The sequence below is a fragment of the Armigeres subalbatus genome, chromosome 2, assembly GCF_024139115.2.
Source record: "Armigeres subalbatus isolate Guangzhou_Male chromosome 2, GZ_Asu_2, whole genome shotgun sequence".
Lineage (NCBI taxonomy): Eukaryota > Metazoa > Arthropoda > Insecta > Diptera > Culicidae > Armigeres > Armigeres subalbatus.
This window is the reverse complement of record NC_085140.1, coordinates 330,206,931-330,224,710: the sequence shown is the minus strand read 5'-3', so window position 1 is coordinate 330,224,710 and position 17,780 is coordinate 330,206,931. Positions and strand designations below refer to the sequence as shown.

General features: G+C 42.2%; 1 protein-coding gene and 1 non-coding gene across 2 annotated transcripts in view; both read right to left on the bottom strand.

Annotated features, from left to right (window-relative positions):
- LOC134212740 (neural cell adhesion molecule 1-A-like) overlaps positions 1-17,780 on the bottom strand; it is a 416,812-nt gene that overhangs the window by 292,242 nt on the left and 106,790 nt on the right. The gene's annotated exons all lie outside the window — the stretch shown is intronic.
- Trnat-agu (transfer RNA threonine (anticodon AGU)) lies at positions 5,432-5,507 on the bottom strand. Its single transcript has one exon. It is a non-coding gene; the product is annotated as a tRNA-Thr (tRNA).

The following is a 17,780-nucleotide window of genomic DNA, read 5'->3' as shown; positions in this document are numbered from 1 at the left end:
AACCAATACGAAATGTTGACGTGAAAGGCCAAATTAACGTTTTATGTTCCGTAATAATCAATTTTGGAGGCTTCCGAAGCTCGTGTTTTCATTCCAGACCAGTATCTTTCAATCTGCCGCAATTCTGGTGATATCGGGGTCAAAGGCAAAAAATTGGATTACTAACATCTTTTTATAAGATGTGGAATATGGAGGTGAATGCGCAATATTTATTTTCACTACTGGAAGTTTCTTAATGAAATTCACGCAGTGTGAATAACACATGCTGAAGCCGTCTTTCACAAAATTTCGTTGTAATCAGCCCAGTAGGTGAAATGTTATCGACTTTTGAAAGTGGTGCAATTTGATTCCGTACACCCTTTACAAATTAACGCTTCTATCCGAAACAAACAGAGCTCTCTCTCACCTACACACAATATATTACTCACTCACTACCTCCACCTTACTACCTATTCCTCACTAACTATTACTCACTCACCTACTCTTACTCACTCACCAGCTCTTACTCACGCACTTACTCTCAATCTCTCAATCACTCCCAGTGACTCACTCCCACTGATTCACTCCTAATCAGTACTGCAAAAGGTCGTGATCATCATAAGACAGAGAGAAAAGCGCTTTTTTATATCTGGCGACCAAATGACAGAATCGCAGGTTCATTGGTCAGTTTAGCATGAAAAGCCGTCATGAAAGGATGTTAATCATCCACTCTCTCTTATTCACTCACTCATTCACTCTTGCTCACTCTCTCACTCTTACTCGCTCGCTCATACTTATCACTTATTTACTTTTACTCGCTCACTCACTCACTTTTGCTCATGCACTCATGCACATTCTTACTCACTCACTTACACTTACTCACTCACTTACTCTTGCTCACTCACTCACTTTTAATCACAAGCTCATTCTTACTTACTCACTCACTCGCTATTACTCATTCATTCACTCTCTTACTCACTCACTCACTCACTCACTCACTCACTCGCTCACTCACTCTTACTCAATTACTCGCTCTTACTCACTCTTACTCACTTACTCGCTCTGACTCACTCACTCACTCTCTATTTCTCAATCACTCTAACTCACTCACTCACTCTCACCCACTCACTCACTTTTGCTCACTCGCTCTTACTCAATCACTCACTCTACCCATGCGCTCAGTTACTCTTACTAGCTCACTCACTCTCTATTACTCACTCACTCTTACTCTGGCGTACTGGTTTCCTGGGATCAAACCCCACTGAAGGAAGTGGTTACCCTACAATACATTTTTCGAATGTATTGTAAATTTGGTATTTGGTATAGGAAAATACTCCTCCGTCACTGATCCGATCTGGAAAGTGGTTCTGATTGCTCAATTGAGCTGAGAATTGCAAAAAGGGCAGTTGGTATGTTGCAGAACAAGTTCACAGAACATTGTACGATGATTAAATTAACTTTTATATAGTTTTCGGGTGATTTACTAGGAGCTGGGTTGTGTGCTTTTGGATTTATTAATCGAATCTGCTCTGTGGAATTTAACCAATTTATTTCCCATACTAAGCTGGGCCAGTCTATTGTATTGAATTTATTTATTGCATCCTCGACGTCACCTCCCGTCCCTCAAAACTAATCCTAAACAATGCCTATTTGCAGAGTTGGAATTCGCCCTTAGCTAGAAGCGAATCTAGGCGGCCGAAACCGGAAAGCATACTACTATCAGCGAGTGACACACATCACCCCAGTAATATTTTGGTTTTATGTTGGTTTTATGGAAGTCATGAAGAGCTTTGAAGACGGCTATAAATCTTAAAAAAAATACTTGGGTAATATGGAGACTGCCGTAAACGAAATCAGGCGACGAAAAATCAGAGAAACTTATGCAACCCGGTAAGGTGATGAAATGTGAAAAGATGTCGGCCGAGGACACCAGGAATGGCTCCACTGCCGGAGTCGCGCGTCACGTTAAATCCGTTCAGCCACGTTGTCGTAGGCTTCTGCGGACCGGTGACTGTAATAGTCGGTCGAATATCGGAGAAGCGGTACATATGTTAGTTTTGTATATCTGCATGCTTACGAGGGCTGTTCACATCGAAGTTGCTCACAGCCTGACAGCGTGTTTGATGGCTAACTTACCGAAGAAGGTAATTCTAAAAGTTAAAGGTTATCTAATTTTAAAATTAGATAAAGAGTTTTGACTGTTGACAGAATAGAAATAGAAACATAGGTGATTGATAATCACCGACTTTCATATGACTTAAATCAAGGTAGTTTTCCATGAAGCCACGATATTGCTGGACAAGGATTTTGTGCGATCGAAGCGATATCCTGAAGTGATGAACTGCACTGCGGAGGTTGTCACCAAGATTATCCGCCAGAATTGCGCCTAACTGTCATAGGAAATGCTCTTTACAAGCAGTTTCATCTTATCGTCAAGCAAATGGTTGTTATATCGATCAGTAGACCATTAGTAGGGTCTATGAAGCGAAAGACCGTGTAGCTTCGCCACACTCCTCTAGAACAAGAACCGAAACCTTCCGATTGGAGCAAATATCGTAATGATTGTTAGGTGGTTTATTTTTTTTCTCAAATAACATCGCGCCAGTTTAGCCTCATCCGTTATAAGTCCAGATTACTTTTTTATCAGAATGTTTCTACTTTAATACAATGATGATTTCATGCGAATAAAGGGTCGTTTCACACGAAACGAGCCCCCCACGCGCAGGTTCGATCGTTTCCCAAACGCCTGGCTGACTTGTTGGGAAATAATCCGAAATTTCCATGAAATCATAATTTAATTGAAATTGATTTACATACACTGAATTCTGTTTTTACACGATTAACATTTTCTCAATGTTGCACTCTTCCCAAATGTTTAACTTATATTAATTATCATGTGATTTTTCTTTGATTTATTTAGGATGTTTTGAAACATGTTGCGAAGATTTTGATGCTAAATTGAAGTCACACGATTAATAATACGAACGAAAAAAATCGTTTAAAAACAGAATCCTGTGTATTCCTTGTTTTACAATTTCTAGGAATTCTACTTAGTTTTCAATAGATTTAGCATAAAATTTATCGAGTCTCTGATTTGATGATAAAAAAAACACCTCTAAATAAAATTACTATTTTTGGAACAGTGATGTATTCACAAACATTCCAAAGAGATATGTTTACGACATTAATAAAAAATAGGCATAAAGAAAACTATGTATTACTCTTGCAGGAAGTCTAAAACCTTCACCCCACCCATGAAGCTCTTGCTACTGTAACGTACATCGAGTAATTGAAATTCTCCGAACAAAAAATAACAATTCCACACAAAAACACGACAAGACCATTTCCCGGACACTCACTCTTCATTGGGAGAGAAATCTGGCAGCCGCAAAGTTTAAGATCTTTTCCGGCTTCCTCCTGACCGAGCCAAGCCACATCACAGGCGATAGGAACAATCGTTTCCGTGGTCCCCTTCCACAGCTCCGGCAGAGCACAGACCATAGGAGGAAGAAAGCTTGGGTGAACTGAAAACTTGAAGACGACTCGGGCCCGAGGAGTAGTGGTGGTGGTGGTAAGGTTTGTTTGCTGTTTTGTCAAAGTTATGAACTCCGCTATCCCACCTCCGCCGCAGCAATGGTGCTCTTTTCATTTATATCGTTCCCATTAGGGACTTTGGGAGATCAAAGTTATGAAAGCTTGTGCCCGGGGTGGGAGCACAGAAAAAGAGCAACGGAAAAAAGTAATTCCCCCAACTTATATACATTAAATGATGACGATCAAGAAAGCTTGGTGCGGAAAAAACTCAGAACTGGGACCAAGCGACGACGGTGATTATGTGCTGGGAAAAAAACGTAAGTTCATAGGGACTTGTAAGTTAGTCAGGTTTCTTGACCTTTTGTTGATAAGCTTCGACACTGGAATACATATTCTCTTGTGGTTAATCCCTTCATCTCCCTGCGAATCGTAAACGGGGTATACTTTTAATTGAGTATTAGCCGCAACTGGCCTTCGCAATTTTTTCACTAGGATTAAGGCAGGTCTGTGATAGACTACAATCCCGAGCAGCGCAATTCAGATCCATCTGGTTGCCTACATACAACTCAATTCTCGGGGAGCGCTCTGCTTTGAGGGAATTCTTGCTTCCATTTCAAGCTTTCGATATGAATATCTGTTCAAAATAATTTTCTTTTGGATGTTCTGATTTTTCAAATCGGAACTGCGAGGGTCGATGTAATTCGTTCGTAGCTTCACCAGCAAAATACCGATCTAGTGTACATTTTCAAACGTTTTAATTAATGTCTCATTGGTTCTCTTGTTGTTGTATTCTGAGTCATTTTTTGCTTTTCTTCGCTCGTTTATAAACTTGAAATTGAAAATTGAAACCCATTAACTGTTATAGGCATATTTCACACTCAACCTAAATATTGTGAATAAATCAACGCACTATCCGATAGATACAACAATAACCGTATATTCCTATCTTCTCGCCAATAGCAAACTATAACACTGGTAGATTACTGGTTTTTACAACCCACGGAAAAACCACAACTCAACTCCTGCGGTATGGAAGCACATGTGCCACTGCGGAAGCCACTGTCGTATTTTCGGGTAGCCAATAACAACAACAGCAGCAGCAGCCACCGCGGAGAGCTTCATGGAGCCCATTTTGGCGCAAAACGTGCGCACCAGTTTGTCAGCAAAGTGACATACCTACATACTATTTTTTTTCCTACAGTAGGCAAAGTTATCTACATCGAGGATATCACCCATTCCATATCGGGCCCGCTGCAGTACAGCAGTCACATTTTCAAAATCGTTTGCTGGGTGGATGTTGCTGCACGGTCCCGAGCGCCGAGAATATGGGTTACCAAAACAGGTCCTTTTACGGAGCACTGCCCTGCTGTGTTGGATCCGATTCATTCCAGGAAGGTCGTTTTGCTTGTGCGACTTTTTGTTCCGATGCTGCTGTAGAATTTTCTCGGCTTTTATGCGTTCAACGGATAGAATTTGCATGGATGGGAAGCTTTATAGAAGAGCGGAAAAAAGAGCAGCCCAAAGCACAGGAAGGTGAACACTTTGAAACACAGTGAGTAACGAGCGTACGTGTTTTCCCCAGCTCGTAGAGCGGGCTGCTAATGGAAAAAGAACTGACTATCAATAAGGATGATCCATAAATGATGCGATATGATGGGACACCATTTAGGTTGAGTTGTTATGTTGGTGCTTCAGCGCAAATTGGTTCTACGGTGAAATGGTGCTGTAGGTTAGGTTGAAGGGACTGTAATAGGTTTCCGATGAAAGCATAGCAGTTGAATCATCTATATTAAATATAAACAGCAACATTTCAAGACTGGCTTGATAAATGAGAGTCTTAGCTAACAACATAGTCTGATGTTAATATGTACGTTATGTGGAAGGTATTGATTTGGAAAATGTATTGGAGGTAACCACTTTCCCTTCAATGGGACTCGAACCCATGACCCTACAGTACACTAGACTGATGCTTTAACCAACTAAGCTACGAAGGACCTCCGTCGCCCTTCGCAACCTAGCGGCTACTGAACGATGGTCATGGGTTCGAGTCCCATCGAAGCGAAAGTGGTTACCTCCAAGTGCGGCAGACTGGGTTCGAACCAAGGACGTCGGGGTCGGGAGGCCGGTATGTAGACCACACGCCCATCGACGCTTGATTACTCAGGAAAGTAACTGCGTATACGAATCACTGTTGGTGGAATAATCAGTCGAAGATTCATAAGGCGCCAGTTATGAATTTCGATAGTCCAGTTCGCTGAGTGCGGAAATAGGCAATTAACTTTGATTGAACTGAACATAGTCTGGTTTGATAAGTTTATAACCGTACGCCGGACCGTCTTCCCCTTTTTAGGTACTTAAGTACGATGGTTTATGCGCCACTCCCGTAGGAGACCATCGACCGTGTTCAAATGTGCCCGACCGTTGAGACCCTCTAAGGACGAAGGTTCCTTTTTTCCCAATAAGTATGGAAGACAGGTGGCTAACTTAAATTGCGCCTGTGAAGGACGCTACTAGTAACGGCTTAATAAAATAATTGCCAGTTACCTAGTTACAACCGCCGGCCAGTGATGAAACTATGTGGAGGGGGTTTATCATCACTGGTAAAGCGACCAAACTTTCCGTCAACCCAATCGTGTCGAATTAGAGAGTTGCCCGGTTGGTTTCGGAGCCAACCTCCCCAGTAGAAAAATACTGCAAAAAAAACTACAACGAAAACGAACTACATTGAATACTCTCAACCAGTTTCAGTTCATTCGGGACCTCAAATAACAAATAATTTACAAATGCGTTTAGTCGGCAGTGTTTTTTAAATAATTCACGACATTGAAAGAACAGCGGAGCTTTTATCCCAACTTACTCTAGCTTTATTTTACCAACACTAGTGTTCTCCTCATTTCCACTGTTTGCCTATCTCCTCGCTTCTACAGTTCTACACCTTTCCCATTAATGCCTAATTGGTCGGTCCCTAGCCTCCTATCGTGTGTGCTCTCCTGGTGTGATTCACTCAACAGAAACGTGCAATTTTCTCGTTCAAACGCAACGACTATTGTGCTTAATCGGCACTCAACATATTTCTCACGGCGAATCCGTGTCTTCGCCTAGCAACGGAATAGGCTATGTAGCGGCGGAAAATCACATGCGCATGTATTTAGAAAGGAGTACTTAGTTTGAATGGACGACTTACGCGGCGTCCATGTGATCACTTGCGGACGATGGCGGTAAACTACACGTTGATCGCCGGCGGGTCGGCGGGTTGCCTAGATGCCGATGCTGCTACGGCTGGTATCGAATCGCTGTGCGGGTTGGCGGTTGGGCTAGTTGGGCTAGCTGATGATGCTGCGAATGCGGTTGTCGCCTACGGATGCCTTTGCTCCGGATAGAAAACTTACGGTCTCATACGATTGGTTTGGCGTGACGCGGCACGTGCATCGATGTCCGTCGGTCGTCACCAACGTAGGGAAAAACGTTTGCCTTCTCTTCTTCTTCTTCTCTCTTCGGTGATGCCCTGCCTAGGGTGCGTTGATTGGCGATCGCGCCCCTCTTCTGACGTGCCCCGGGAAAACCTCGCAAGCTGATGGTGGGGTCAAGAATGGCCTCGATGGTTCGGTGTGGGTTGTCGGGCGTCGTAGCGGCGTGGTCACGGATTTAAATACACGAGACGACCGTTGCACGTTGAACGTGTCAGCACAATATTTCCACCAATAAATTGCAAAATTTACCTGTCGTTATCAACCACCAGCACACACGATAACATACCGTTTAACTTTTGCACACACGACTAATAAGCTACGCTATCTGAGGGAAAGGTTTTAAAAATTAATTTCTTTGCACTAGGCTTTATTGAAGATTCACTAATTGAAAACACTTGGTGCGGCTTTTACCTTACCCAAGCTACCACGGCGCGAGAACACTTGGGCCACTCCTGCCTCTTCCACGGATCAGTTCGAAGTGAATCTGATCACTTCAATAATCCTCAGATTAACCGCCGAAATAATTTCGTCACCGTAAATCACGAATCACGACACCGACGGTTACTCTCATGCTCATGACAATCATTTTCGCGCATGTTTTCGCACCTTTCTGTCCATGTAAGAGGGACTTCGGAAAAGGTCAATAAATCTTCAAAAGAATCTCAACAGGTCGATGCACGCCGAAGCTCATATGCAACTTTTGCGGGATCAAGCAATCTTGGGTGGCTTACGCAATTTAATCCCACGGTATCTCACAACCTGAGTTGGATCTCATAAATTATTTAATTCAGGGGAAATGCAGAAAGTGGTTTCTGTTTTCCTCATTAGACTGGTTTAAACTTTTATTTAACTTTATTGATTTAATTACTTCTACCGTGAAAACGAATAAACATTTAATAAGAAACAAAGAACAATAATAACAATTAGATTATTTACAATGATTGTAACGACCCGAAGGCTCGTTACAAGTTCTGTGTACTTTTTATGCGCGTATAACTAATTATCAACTAACTGACAATTTGGGTTTCATACCCTAAATATTCCCAACATAGCAAGCGTACAATTCTAAAGTGCCTGCATTATACAAGTGGCGCAATATTTCTACCTTTAAGAACCTTGTGCTCGATTGGAACAACTGATTTGACAGCAAGCGCACCGTTCCAATTTTGACACTGCATCTCTTTGTTATGAGAACAGCCTCTTTATACAAATCCTCAAAATATTCCACATTTATTGCTGGAAACAACGTTTCCTGATTTTCATAGGTCGTATACTGCCCACAATCGCATACCTGTCCCATATGAATAGGAAACCCAGCAAAGATGTGACTAATCCAAGTCGGACTCGCGTGGCATGTTAGAGGTGAGCACCCAACTCAGACTCACATGGTATGTTAAGGGCGAGCACCCAAGTCAGACTCGCATGGCATGTCAAAAGTGAGAACCTAAGTAAGACCCACATGGTGTGTCAGAGCGTGTCATGAGGAGTGGCAGGGTGTGCTAGAGTGAGCACCCAAAAAAGTTTCAGGTTTGTGTGCTAGAGCGTGAATCAGGTGGTAGGGTGAGCACCCAAGTTAGACTCACATGGTGCGTCAGAAAGAGTGTCAGGGTGTGTTAGAGAGAGCACTCAAGTAAGCCTCATATATGATGAGTACCTGTGTGATCGTGAATGAGCGAGTACATTAAGTACTGCCCATCCCCAGAAGTAATGCTAGGAGGCAGTTCCTGGGGGAACCAGGGTAGTAGTAGAGAGGATAACTCAAGTAACCTTCTGTTGCTTGGGTAGGTTTAGTGGGTCCGGTGGACTGGTCTTCTGCCTTCCGCGCCATCCCCACTCCTTGAGTGATAATTTCAGGTGTCTGTATGCATCCCTCTATAAAAAAAGGCATTATAATGTTACTCGCAGGATCGCAAGGCTAGCGATCGTTAAATGTAGAAAGCAATAACGAATCAAACCATTTAGACCAGCGTGTTCTTAACTTAATCTGTCAATCCCCATTCCACACTAACTTTTTCGTTTTCGGCTAAATTGGGCACCGCTGTAGCTCAGTAAATTTTAAAACTAAACTTCGGCAGAAAATTTTGTTTATTATTCTCAGCAAAATATTTGCTGTAACTCGGCAACTGAAACGTCACTTTTACTGAGATCTCGGCAGAAATTATGTTTGCTGAAGCTCGGCGGTGCCCACATCGGGAAAATAAACAAAAATGCTGAGATCTCGGCTAAAAAAAAATAACTGTGCAGACTAGGGAGTGAGTGTTAGTAATGGACCGTCGTTTCGTTATAGCTTCTCGAGCTTCTTGACAGATTGTAGTTCTGCTGCACCAGGTGACAAGCAGCAGGTATCAGCAACGTGTTTCATAGATGAAACGATAAATAGATGATGTGTAGGCACGTTGTATTCGCTAACACCTGGTCTGTGGTAGAACGTTCACCCATAAATCCCGCCTGGTACTGCCCCACGAACTCTTTTGCAATTGGTGTTAATAGGCGGCATAAAATTTGGGAGAGTACCTCGTTGGCAGCGTTCGGCAATGTGATTGCGCGGTAGTTGCTACAATCCAGCTTATCGCCCTTTTTGTATGCCCCACGACACCTTCCATCCACTTCTGCGGCAGTACCTCATCCTCCCAAACCTTGGTAGTTACTCAGTTCCTGGAGATTCGGAACTGGAAGTCGCATGTCCTCCGCGCGTGTTCCTAGTTTCATTTCCATACCGCCACCGTTGTCTGCCACATCGCCATTCAGGTGCTCTTCGTATTGCTGCCGCCACCTTTGGATCACCTCACACGCTCGTTTGTTAGAAAGTTCCCATTTATGTCCTTACATAAATCGGGCTGTGGCACGTGGCCCTTACGTGAACGGTTCAACTTCTCATAGAACTTTCATGTGTTATTAGCGCGGTACAGTTGCTCCGTCTCTTCACGGTCTCGATCTTCCTGCTGGCGCTCTTTCCTCCGAAAAATCGAGTTTTGTCTGTTCCGCGCCCGTTTGCATCGTGCTTCGTTCGCCCTCGTGCGGTTTACAGCGATTTCGCCCATGCTGCATTCTTCTCCTCAACTAACTGCTCACATTCGCCCTCATACCAGTCGTTTCTCTGATCCGAGAACACCGTGCCTAGTGCAGCGGTTGCGGTGCTTCCAATCAATGGTGGATCAAATATCTCTCTAGCCATCTTCAAGAGACGCTGCGCCTAGCTGCTCTTCCGTTGGGAGTGCCACTTCCAGCTGCTGCGCGTAGTCTTGGGCTAGTCTACCGTCTTGCAGCCGCCTAATGTTTAGCCGCTGCGGACGACCCCGACGTGTGTTGTACACCGTCGAGAGTTTTGAGCGCAGGCATACTGCAACGAGGTAGTGGTCGGATTCAGTATTCGCACTGCGGTAAGTGCGTACTTTCGTGATGTCGGAGAAGAATTTACCGTCGATTAGAACGTGGTCGATTTGGTTTCCCGTTACCTGAATATGTGATTTTCATGTGGCTTTGTGGATATTTTTGCGGGGGAAGAAAGTGCTTCGGACTACCATTCCGCGAGAGGCTGCAAAGTTTATGCATCGTTGGCCGTTGTCCTTCGATACGTTATGTAGACTATACGGTCCGATGACCGTTCTATACATTTCCTCCCTTCCTACCTGAGCGTTCATGTCACCGATGACGATTTTGACGTCCCACAGTGGGCACCCATCGTATGTCTGCTCCAGCTGTGCATAGAACGCTTCTTTCTCGTCGTCGGGTCTCCCTTCGTGTGGGCTGTGCACGTTGATGATGCTATAGTTGAAGAACTGGCCTTTTATCCTCAGCTTGGACATCCTTGCGTTGATTGGCTGCCACCCAATCACGCGTTGGCGCATTTTTCCCAGCACTATGAAGCCGGTTCCCAGCTCGTTGGTGGCGCCACAGCTTTGGTAGAAGGTAGCCGCTCGATGCCCGCTTTTCCACACTTTCTGTCCTGTCCAGCAGATTTCCTGCAGCACTACGACGCCGAAGTTGCGGGGAAGTAATTCATCGTAAATTATCGACATGCTGTGGGATTACCATTTTATTATCCAGTGAACTGTCCCTTACTCGATTCTGAAGGAACCATAGAGTTAGGGAGGAATCGAGATAGGGAACACATTTATATTTTTCAGCAAATATGGAATTCTTTTCATAGCATGTACAAATATGGTTTAAGGTCATTTGGTCGAATGCCATTTGACCGAAAGGGTCATTTTCGGATGAAGAAGTCATTTGACCGAATAGTTAAAATTGTTTCCTTATCGAGAGAAGGAAGAAGTGAGATTTTCGATGTGAACAGTTAAACGTAAGAACTTAGAGGTGACAAATGAAATATTCCAGGTGAGTGCATGGTAGTGAGAAGTGAGTAGTGAGAAGTGAGTACTGAGAAATGGAAGTGAGTACTAAGTAATGAGATGTGTGCAGAATCAAAAGAGAAGTGAGTAGTAGTAAATAAGAAGTGAGAAGTGAGTGGTGAAAAGTGAGTGGTGAGAAGTGAGAGGCGATAGTTGCGAAGGGAAAAGTAGGATGTGAATAATGAGGAAAACAGGAGCAAGAGGTGAGAAGTGAGGAATGAAAATGGTGATGTGAGAAACGACATGCTTAGAAGTGCGAAGTGAGTGGTGAGATATAAGACAAAAAGAACAAATAAGAAGGGGGCAGAAATAAAGACGAATGAAGAAGAAGGAAAAGGTACGAAAGAATAACGAAAGATAAATGAGAATAAAGAAGTACGGAAGATAGAACGAGAAAAAAGGATGAGAACGGGAGAAGATAGAAGGAAGAAGGAAGAAAGAAAAATAAATGAGGAAAAGAGTAAATAAGAATGAAGGAAGTAGAAAGAAACAGGTAATGAAAGAAAGGAAAAGGGAGCAAAATAGCAATAAATCGGAAAGAATAAGGATTTATTTCACAATTTTCAATTCTCACATCTCACTTCTCTTCAGTCACATTCCACTTCTCACTCTTTTCTCCAAAGTTCACACTTCTCATTTCTTAGTTCTTACTGCTCATTTCTCACTTTCCACTTCACTCTTTTTACTGCTTATCACTTAGCTCTTCCTACCTCTCTTTTCTCATTCCTCTCTTCTCACTTCTTACTTCTCACTTCTCACTTTTCACTTTCTTCTTCTTACTTTTCCATTCTCACTTTTTACTTTTCGCTTCTCTTTTCTCATTGCTCACTACTCATTTCTCACTAAGCACTTCTCCCTGCTCAATTCTCAATTCCCAATGAATCGCCTGCTTTGAGCGTGCTTACAGCGGCACACTAAGAGTTAACTTTGATAAATCAGTATGGTGAAAGGCATCTAATGTTTAATATTTCGAAAATAGGCACTTTAATCGAAAAAATATTTGGTAGACGTAGTAGCGGACACCTTACTGCATAACTGGTACCAAATAGTTTTTCGTGAAAAGCTCCTACTGTTGAGAAAACCCGCGTTAGATGTCTTTCGCCATACAAATTCCTGGTGGTTAACTCATGCTGGCTATTTTGCGCATATACTATAGCGCCTTGATGTGAAAGCGGCGAGTAGCAAATCAGCCACTGCCAATAATGAATCGACTGCTTTGAGCGTGCTTACAGCGGCACACTAGGAGTTAACTATCTGAAATCAGTATGGCGAAAGGCATCTAAGGTTCGATTTCTCAAAATTAAGCACTTTAATCGAAAAAATATTTTGTAGGCGTAGTAGCGGACACCATCCCTCATAACCGGTATCAAATAGTTTTTTATTAAAACGAACAGTGGGTAATGTCTGTGACATAACCGCTAAGTGGACGTAGGACTTCCCTCGACCATGCCTTTAAAATACATAATATGTCCAAATTTCTCACATCAACTATTTTGGATAAATAATCGGCGTTGCATACCATTCCTTGGCAAAATCTTCTCATCAAACCGACACAGAAATCAAATCTACCTCGAACAAAAATCATCAAAAAAAAAATCAGGAAGTATCTGTCCGGTCACGAAATATTAGCCTCGACAGTGGCAACCTTCCCACTGAAGGACTGCCTGAAATAAACCACAAGTTGGCTCAGCAGGGGATGTAGACTGTATCTCAGCCCTTCCACTGAAGGGCCTTCTAATCCGTGCGATAGCGACTGAAGGAGAACATTATTTTTAACTCTTAGAGCCTTGAAAAAGACTGTTTGCTTCGGCCAAGTGCAAAAAGTAAGAAAACGATCTTTTCAAATAACCGCGAATTTCTAGTGATGGTATAAAAAAGTCTGAATGCTCTGCGAGCGAATGCACTTTTCTTTTATACTACTTAATTTTGAATCTTCTCTGCTTTCGTGGGCCAATCAGCTAGTGTCTTGTATCCCGCTTCTTTGTCAGCCAAATCGTCATCATCATCAACGCGTTCGAGAAGGGCTTCTTCTTTTTTACGCTTGTTGCTCGCTGCTGGCGTCTATTTCTTAACGGGACTTTTGCTTGATACAGGCCAATAAGCCGGGAAAGCGAGCTTAGAATTGCAGTTCAGGTGGGAAGTACATGTTCTTTTCTGAGCCAACATTGTTAGTAGTAGAAGGAAGGAAACACCCGGACATGGGATTTCGGGTGATAAGATTTAGAATTCATAACATGGGACGATCATTCAGTCACGTTCGCTTTGTGTGCGGTCAGTATCAAACAATGTTTTTCTACATATTTTTTTATCAATGCCAATATTGCATTGATCAATGCATAGATATTTAACGTGTATTTGCTTAGAATTTAGTTTTGGGTCGCGCGGATTTGGCGCAGAATGGATTTTCATGTCGCGCGGAAATGGCGTGGTTTTGATTTTAGTCGGCGCGGAAAATATTTCAGGATCTCCGTAACAACCCTGCAATTTATATCTCGAAGGGAATTGAAAGCTTTGATATTGATCTCTATCATTGGCTCTCTAAAGAACCGTTTGTTTTTTGGACATACATGCTGCATCATGTTGCTTTTCTTCAGCCCGTCTCGGCTCATCACCGATGCCGGCCGGTCTCGGCTCGACTCTGCTGCTGCTGCCGGTATCTGCTCAGCATTGTTGCTTTGTCGGGTCTGGAGGGTGGACTCAGCTGATGATGGTGGCTTCGATGGTGTCGAGCCGAAAAAGCAATCGGTGCAGACTTCATTCCCTGCTAAAAGGTGTGATCGATGATGCGGTTGCTTCGCTTGTCCCGGTCAGAATGAAAGGAAAAAATCGCGTTGCGCTATTTTATGGCTTCTCGGCAGACCCAGCGGCTGCTCATTCGCTGGTGTCTGCACCAATCAGAACGTGGTAATGGAATGATGCAAGAATTAGGCGGTACCCATATTTATAGGTTCCCTTGATCTCGATGTTTTTCATTGAAAACAGTTTCATGCCTATTGAAACAAGTTTTCAGGTCTTATCAAGCATGGACATGAAAGGCATGCTTGAAATCTGTCGATTGAGGGGCTCACCGCAGAAATTCGTCCACTGAGACGAATGCTATTAACGTTTAAAATCTTTCAACACAGCGTAACGCGGTCGATTTGAATATTTTGAAATGACACCCGGTATAGTAAAGAGAGACGTAAGTCCTACGTCAAAAGTTCCTAATTTTGAGAAAACCAGCGTTAGATGTCTTTCGCCATACAAATTTCTGGCGGTTAACTCTTGCTGGCTATTTTGTGCATATACTATAGCGCCTGGATGTGGCTGCGGCGAGTAGAAAATCAGCCACTGCCAATAATTCATTCATTCCCACTTCTCACTTCTTACTTTTCACCTCTTACTGATGAGGAAAGGAAAGAAAGAGAAAAACCCAGATTAATCCACCTAGTGGTGATGGCGCCTTTCTCGCGCAAAAAGGTAATAAGGTCACTCCTGACGGAATCCAAGTTTCAAAGTGCTCGCGTTTTCAGAGGCACACCACTCGATACGGAGGCGGCGGACAACTGTCATTTTTGTTGATTTAGTTTTGCTGCGTCGCAGCATGCGTGAAATAATAAAAATGACAGTTGAGCTTTGCTTCCGTATCGAGTGCTGTGCCCCTGAAAACGCGAGCTTGGATTCCGTCAGGAGTGACCATAAATGTAGCCTTTACGCTTACACCTCGATGATTTACAAGAAAGGCAAAATAGTTACACCGCCTAATGTTATGACAGAAAATTTACACTAGTAGACGATAGATGGCGCTGCCAAAAGTTTCTCGAATTTCGACTTTCGAATTTTGACTTTCGGACAATTTCATAGTACTATGAAACTGAACAAAGAGCATACTCACGCCTGAATGCGTGCAACACGAGCATCTTTATAGTACGATGAAACTCTTAATGGGAGCAAGCCACGGATAAACTTTAAAATATTCATAGATGCAAGGCATTTTTCATAACACATTATTGTTCTATGTGACTATGTTTCATCACTATTTTAATATTATCTATTTTTTGCAATTTGCAATTATTATGAAATTCAATAGTGATCAACAGCGTTTTAGTCTCTGTCGGATGCAACTTGTTGCAAGAAAATCGGTTAATAGTTTCTATGTGAAAATTTGGCTAATATTTTTATGGCATTTTGTGCACACACACACGCACACATACACACACACACACACACACACACACACACACACACACACACACACACGCACACACGGACAGACAGACATTTGTTCAGCTCATCGAGCTGAGTCGAATGGTATATAACACTATGGGTCTCCGGGAACTCTATCAAAAGTCCGAATTTGGAGTGAAATGATAGCCTTTCGGTACAACTTAGTTGTACGAGAAAGGCAAAAAGATAGAAAGCAGAAGTAAATAGAAGGAAGAGGGAAGAAAGAAACATAAATAAGGGAAAGCTAAAGGAAAAAGAAAGAAAATAAAAGGAAGAGAGAATAAGGAAAATAAGGGCTAACTTAGGTCTTCTTACTTCATACTTTTCACTTTTTACTTTTCAATTCTCAATTCTTACCTTATACTTTTCACTTTTCGCTTTTCATTACTCACTTCTTAATGCGTAATTTTTACTTCGTATTTCTCACTCCAACTTCTCACTTCTCATTACTCGCTTTTCACTACTCACAATCTAAGTTTATTTTCAACTATTCAGCCATATTGCCCAAGACAGTGTATATCGTGCATGTAAACCGTTTCTGACAACATTGTGTTAGCGAGCTGAAAATACATTGGGAAATTACTTCGAATTAAAAAATATCGATTCAATGGAGTTTGAACTTCATTGAGCAAGGAAAAATATCAAGTTACAGAACATCGATTTAGGGAGAGTTCACAGTACTTGACAAATGATTCCATACTGTAACTCAAAAACCGTCAACGCGGCTGCTTAAATTTATTTAAAAAAATGCAAGATTCTCAAAGTATCTTAAAAGAAGGTGTCCATATCACACGTGGACAGGTTTGATAAGTTTTCGATACTCCCGTCACACCCCCGTTCCACATCTCCCTAAATTGTTTTTTGGAATATGAACAGCGTCTCACATAACTCACCTTTTCTGAATTATGCTTCCGGACGGCTTGAAGTATCACAGTATTTGTCAACAGTTTTTGACTAAGGAGTACGCTTCTTCTTTAATATCTTTAAAGGATTTACATTGCTAGAAAAAAAATATCAGCGTTGTAATGCGTTGTTTAGAAGTAAAAGCCATACTTTAAGGAAACATCTACAAATTACATAACCCTTAAAGGGGGAGAGAGGGTTGCCTGAAGTGTAACAACCAGTACAAAATTGTCAGATGATTCATACAAAAAGTGTGACATAGAGGGGAGGGAGTGGAAAATTGTCAATTTTTGCGTTACGTTGTTAATGGGTCTTCCCTAATGTTTTTGATTCAACATTCATAGTAATGGTAGTATTGATTAAACTTAAATTAAACAATAATTAAACAAATGAGCAAAAAAGACATAAGAACCCTTGACAGCCCATACGCGCAGTGCTCTATATCGCCTAAAAAAAATTATCCCTCACCAGCAGAGGCCATGCGAACCTCGCATCCCCGCCCTCATGACCGTGGCCCTAGTTATGCCTATGACGTAAGGTCCGTCTACTCTTCCAAGCTAAGTCAGTGCCATCAGCTCATCAATCTTTGACCGTTTCAAGTAAGACTTTTTCTTCGCCAGGATTCATAAAATAAAAATCACAACCTTCTAAAATTGACGACCATGAGAGTCCATGTGGCCTGCATATCGGTCAAGGTTTAAGCCAAATTCGCTATTCAACAGCAATGTACCGATGCTCCAATTCATAGCTCCTACATTCATAATACAAATAGCAAAGAATTGCATATGCTCCTGTTATTATTCTTTATTCTGTTTTCATTCACAAGCCAAAAATAATCAACGAAACTGATGCTTCATTGTTTTATGGAGTTTCTATTCATTCCCTTTGTTTATGCTTTCATTTGTGATAAAATGTACATTTTGAAGTTAATGAAAAATCTCTTATATTCACCCTACGAACCATTAGCAATGAAACCCAAAGCTCACTTCCCATACCTCATCATGCTATACTTTCATGAATTTATTCTATTTAGATGAAAGATACTCGTGCTCCGTTGGCACATGAATAAAAAAAGGAGGAATAAAGTTGGATGCTCGATGAAATTGTCTCCAGACTTTATTTTATTCTTATATGGGACGGAGACGTGTGTCGTTTCGCTTAGATTTGTTCTACACTTGGAAAAAATGAGGGAAAAAGTCTTAGCTTAGCCAATGTCATTCGAAATAGAAACTTAACCCATTATATTCCAGCTTCTTTCGGATAAGACAGATGCTTAAAAGTCCCAGCATTCTGCATTGTTGTGATTATTAAATCTTGAACGGAGGGATTATGCGTGACT